This window comes from Beta vulgaris, chromosome 4 (genome assembly GCF_026745355.1).
Source record: "Beta vulgaris subsp. vulgaris cultivar EL10 chromosome 4, EL10.2, whole genome shotgun sequence".
Classification (NCBI taxonomy): Eukaryota; Viridiplantae; Streptophyta; class Magnoliopsida; order Caryophyllales; family Amaranthaceae; genus Beta; species Beta vulgaris.
In genome coordinates, this window is record NC_079205.1 from 13697061 (window position 1) to 13702895 (window position 5835).

The 5835-nt window shown below is 35.7% G+C and overlaps 1 long non-coding RNA gene across 5 annotated transcripts; it reads left to right on the forward strand.

Moving 5' to 3' along the window:
* Positions 1 to 754: 754 nt before the first annotated feature.
* Positions 755 to 4445, forward strand: LOC104891449 (uncharacterized). 5 transcript variants are annotated; one of them, XR_007273269.2, is made up of 7 exons: positions 755 to 1221; positions 2149 to 2195; positions 2276 to 2323; positions 2415 to 2594; positions 2693 to 2883; positions 3570 to 3816; positions 4223 to 4445. It is a non-coding gene; the product is annotated as an uncharacterized LOC104891449 (long non-coding RNA). The 5 variants fall into 5 exon arrangements; XR_789794.4 differs by having other exon boundaries at positions 2693 to 2707; positions 2800 to 2883; positions 3570 to 4445; XR_008968966.1 differs by lacking the exon at positions 3570 to 3816 and having other exon boundaries at positions 2693 to 2707; positions 2800 to 2883.
* Positions 4446 to 5835: the final 1390 nt, after the last annotated feature.

Below are 5835 nucleotides of genomic sequence, written 5' to 3' on the forward strand. Positions count from 1 at the left end.
ATCTACCATATCTAGCTGGAGAATCCCCAGTGGCTGAGGTTGACAGAAGTTTGTAGAGAAGGGAAACTATGATTAGGCACTTGAAAACTCAGCTGACCAAGGCTCAGATTCGCATGAAGCAGCAAGCTGATAGTCATAGAAGTGAAAGAATATTTCAGGTAGGAGATTGGGTTTGGTTAAAACTCCAACCATACCGCCAAGTTTCTGTCCAAACCAGAACTAATGCTAAGCTGTCACACAAATACTTTGGCCCTTTCCAAGTCTCTGCTGCCATTGGAAAAGTGGCTTATAGGTTGGAGCTCCCTTCAGTATCCAAAATACACAACGTATTTCATGTGTCACAGCTAAAAGCCTTCCATGGGGTCCTTCCTCAAGCTGTGCATATTCCAAGATGGATGCAAGGCAAGCATACTGAGGAGGTGATGATACCAGCAGCTGTCATTGATAAGAAGGTGGTTAAATTTCAAAACCAGGCTCAGGTGCAATATTTGGTTCACTGGGTGGGCCGCTCCCCTGATGATGCTACATGGGTTCCTGCTGAGACCTTTGAGCTTAAATTCCCTGACTTTGTGATTCAGGATGTGCCTGTGGGCTGAAACTTGGGGTCAAGTTTCTTTAAGTGGGGAAGTATGATATAGGTGTGCGTAACACGTGCCTAGAGTGAGCTGTCCCTTCCGTTATTTTATTCTGTTATGTTTGTCTTTTAGTAGCAGTTGCTTTATTTGCTTTAAAATGCCAGGGGGAATGCAAGGAGGATCTAAGAAATGAAATAACAATCATCTTCTCTCTCTAAATTCTATTTCTCTCTCTTCCTCTCTCTCTAAATTCTGTTCTCTTCTTCTTCTTAACTCTATCAATTTCTATTTTTCAAATCTATTTCTGCAATAATATAGCTACAGAACTAGTAACTATACCAGTTTTTTATGTGGATTGTTTCAGATCTAGTTTTTTTTTGTTAATTTCTCAATTCTCCTTCAAAACCCCATATTTATCCTCTCTTTTTTTCGATTTTTATTTTCGAATCCTTTTTTTGTATCACTTTCTCAAATGGCAAGTTCAATTGCAGCTTGCTTGATTAGGATGTTCTACAGAGATAGTGTTTTCCTTATAGCTTAGAAAATCTCGAGTTTCAAAAGGCAGTGATTTTTCTAGGAATAATCGAATGGGATGAAATATTGTGGAATTATAACTTTGGCGATTTGGAGAATTGGAAAGACTGATGTAAGTGACTTAGTTGTCGAATTGTTAACTTATCACCTTACAATCTATGTTGCTAAAATTTGGAAATGGAAAATGCAATTGCAGAAAAAAAAAAAGGGGAAATGTGGAACCACACTCCAGTTTACTAGGGATTGCAGAAACACAAAAACTGAGATAGTAAATTATCCTTTTGGCGAGAAATTAAATTTTCTTTGTTTGTTATTAACAATGATATAAATGTCAAAAATACTAGACTGAGTTAGTGCAGGTTTAATTGAGGAAATCATTAGAAATAAAGTCTTTTTGATACCTAAAGACCCACAAGATGCAAAGAAATAGTTTGTCACTAAGAAGAGGTTTCCTACAAGTTTCTTTTGAGTTTGAGTTCACAAGTTTTCCACAAGGGGAAACGTGGAAAGCTTAATGATCACCAGTATTACTGTGCATTAGAACATGTTGTAAAGCCTAGTCGTGGACTAAAAGCTGTATGAGCTGATTAGTTAGCTGCTCTTAACTCATCATTGCAATTCTGAATCATATCCTGCTGCGCTTTACTTATTGAGCCTGTGTGTTATTTTTATGTTTTATTTATTTATATTTAATCATACTTTGGAACTATTGCCTTAGAGGTCAATTGTATGTGTTATCTTGTATGAAGAATTGAGTCCCTTGGAGCGTTTGAAATTTACATTGGTGTGTTACGCATAGAACTATATAAAAAAAATAATCAAACAAACAATATGGAAAGCTTTTGGTGTGGTTAGCCATTAGCCTGAACTACCTTGAGGCACTTGATTATCAGTCCTTGACATTGAGATTTCTCTACCTCTCAGTCCCTCATTTTAGTGTTAAGTTTCAAACTTCGTTGTATAACCATATCCTATTAATTGCAGATCTAATTTCTATTTGATCTGCTTGTTTTATTTACATGTTTCTTCTTGTACGCAGACCTACCCCAACCCTTTACAAGATAATCCTGCATATTCAGTTGTAAAGTAAGTACACTTCCATTGTTTGACAAATGAATTTATCTTATCACCCATGAGTTGATAAGATGTTGAACTTATATCTTTAGGATTCACCGAGAGGTATTCATTTCAGGCGTGCAGGACCAAGGCAGAAGGTACTTTCTCTCCTGCCTTTTAGTCACAGATGTTGTGAGAATTTTTTCTTCTGAATGCCATTACTAATCATAATCTTATATCATAGCTCAGGTGTACTTTGATTCTGGTGCAGTTAATGCGTACGAGCTCTGTAAAGCTTAAGTCTAAATTATCTTAACAACTAGCCTGTAAACCAACACAAGTTCCTCCTACGCTACATTGCTCAGAAATCCACGCTCACCCACTACTACTTATCCATGCATTCGAGCTCTTGATCTTGATCAAAACACAGTATATAAACTTCTCCCCATTTCATCAATTTTCTTACATATTTGACTCATAATTCTGACTATAGCAGCTTTTGATTTTTATTTTTATTTTTATTGCAGATAGTAGCAATTCCAGTAGGTTTTGTCAGCGTTGCTATTGGGATTGGCATTCCTGTCTTTTATGAAACCCAAATTATAGCAGCTTTTGATTTTTATTTTTATTGCAGATAGTAGCAATTCCAGTAGGTTTTGTCAGCGTTGCTATTGGGATTGGCATTCCTGTCTTTTATGAAACCCAAACTGACAGTGCTGTAAGTTTTTTACTGTCAAAAAGAAATTGTGCGTGTTAGAAATGTTTCAGTATCCATGTCAAATCTTCTACACTTTGATTTGGGACAAAATTATGGAAAATATTCATGAAATTGAGCGTTGCGGACACTTGATAGTATACCCGTGTCTAACATGGTACCTAAGCCGAGAGACATGGGCCTTATTTATCTTTCGGACTTGCATAATGTGGAATTTGGCGCCATTCTTACTCTGACTAGTGACTCGATCATTTTCATTTTTCTTGCGATATTTTTTGTTGATTTGCACATATTGTACTGCCATTCTGTATTTCAGTGGATGTTTACTCTATGGGGTGTTTATTTAGAGGGACAAGTATTTTGGTTGAGATTTTATCATATGGGGATCTTATCATACACATTCTTTGTACCAGTTCAGTTGGTTTATAATGATTATATACTATCTAATCTACATTTGAAACTCGATGCTTCTGCTTTTAAATTTTAATATTCACAAAGTCAACGATTACTAAAGAGTAAAGACCTGCACTATTTATCTAACAGTGCGATTGCTAACACTATGGAGAAGCTTTCAGTAATGTTACGCTTTACAAATAAGTATTTTTCATTACAAATAAGTATCCTATAGTTTACAATGAGCATTACGCTTTACATGAATAATTTTGTTGTACATGGACAATATTTTACAGGTTGAAGTGATAAGTTGCATTAGACACCCAAACATGGTTCTACTATTAGGAGCTCGCCCAGAGTATGGATGTCTAGTTTATGAGTACATGCATAATGGTAGTCTTGAGGATCGCTTATTCTGTCGAGGAGGCAGTCCACCACTCTCTTGGCAACATAGGTTCCGCATTGCTGCAGAAATCACGACAGACCTCTTATTCCTCCACCATACAAAGCCAGAGCCTTTGGTGCATCGAGACTTAAAACCGGGTAACATCCTTCTAGATCGCAACTTAGTTGCCAAGATTAGTGATGTGGGCTTAGCTAGATTAGTTCCCCCATCAGTCGCTGATGAGGTTACGCAATATAGGATGACCTCTACAGCTGGTACTTTCTGCTACATAGACCCTGAATATCAACATAGACCCTAAATTTAAGATTGAAGTGCTGAACATCTAAAATTTTAATTTAGGCTTGGTTTGGTTGGACGTTTTCCTTTCGTTTGGTTCCTCAGGTCTTTTTATGATTTGATAATTGATACGACTTGTTATAGTGATAGATTGGGGAATATGAAATGGGGTATGATTTGATAATTTTAGTTATTCATTTAATTCCTGTTAATAATTGTTTTTTTCTGGTTAATTTCATTAATTTCTTTGTTTTTGTTGATTTGCAGGGTTATGAGATTTGCGTTTGAGTTCCAGGTTTGAAGTTGGTTTCTATCCAGATACCAGATCTAAAGTCCATTTTGTTCCAGATTTTTGTTGTGGAGTTTAAAGTGTACATGTAATTATATGAGATTTGTATTAGATTTTGTTCTAAGTATATTAGAATTTAGTTCTAGAATTAGTTTTTCACTTGTATCTACATTTATTATCAATAATAAGTGAATTGATTAATTTGTTTGCCTTGATAAAAGAAGTATGGTATTTTCATCATTTCATATCTTATCACATTAAATATCAATTAATTAAAAGAAAAAAAGCTTCCAAGAGTAGCGTTTGTCCTCTAAAAAAAACGAGTAGCGTTTGTGAAATGGTCGCTAATTAGCGACTGCCAAGGACACGGTCGCTAATTAGCTAAATATGCGGACGCTAATTGGAGAATTAGCGACCAAGGGTTTTGCATCAGCCATTTAGCGTCCGTTGGCGGACGCTAATATATTTAGCGTCCGATTCCGTGTTTTTAGCGTCTGATTTTTGCGGACGCTAAAAGCTAACATTCTTGTTGTGGGGTATGGGCAAGATATGGATCTAAATCCAAAAATTAAGGTATAGTTAAGGGTTTAATCTTACCCTACCCATACCCTACTCATTGCCATCTTTACCCGTCGTCATGCATGAAAGAAACGGGTAATATCATTGATTTTTTCATTGATAATGGCTCGGGTAAATATTTAAGTTTACATATTAGTTTGATTTAGATTGTCACTTATGTTCTTAATTCAAGTATTAGTTAGTTAGTAGTTTGTTATCGTAATTTTTTTTTTGAGGGGAAAAACAAAACTAGTATTAAGATAAGGACAAATTGTCCATGAGTACATAAGGAGTTATTTCACGGGGAAAATGATTTTCCCATATTTTTTCAACTTCGAAAGGCACTAGTTTTGCTAAATGATGAGTAACAAAATTTCCTTCTCTTCTAACATGAGACCATCTAACAGATTTAAAAGTGGAACTTAAGCTTTCACTACCCTAAACCAATAGCTTGTGTGCAAGCCTTACCACATCAAAATACATCAATGCCATGCAAAACAAAAAAAGTGACAAAGATCAAAGTGCAAAAAAATAAAACAAAAGCAAAAGAAAACGCACATGACAAAAAAAATAAATGCAAAAAGGAAATGCCAAAGGCAAATAAATAAAATAATCAAGCTAGGGGGCTTGCACACAAGTTCTACCTCTTATTCAAATCCCTTCGATTCATTAAATCTTTAATCTATATAAACCAAATCCATGATCCTCCATTAGCTCAACCAGTTAAACCTTCATCTAAGCTTCAAGCCTTACATCCGTCAACCTTTCATCAATTCTAACTCCTTCAAGGCATTTCAAAGCCCACTAGGTTGAAAACCCGAAAGGGCGGCCTAGGCAAAAGTAAGGCACAACAAAAATAATAATAAAAAATCAGATCGAGAACTACTACTGATCTGATTCCGCAAGGATACGCAGGAATCCTCATCTCGAGGTCTGATCGCTTCAATAAAACAAATTAATCATAAGTCTAATGATTTGATTTTCTAGAATTTAGGAGCATAATATCTTTCTGATTCCAACATAGACTCGAGTC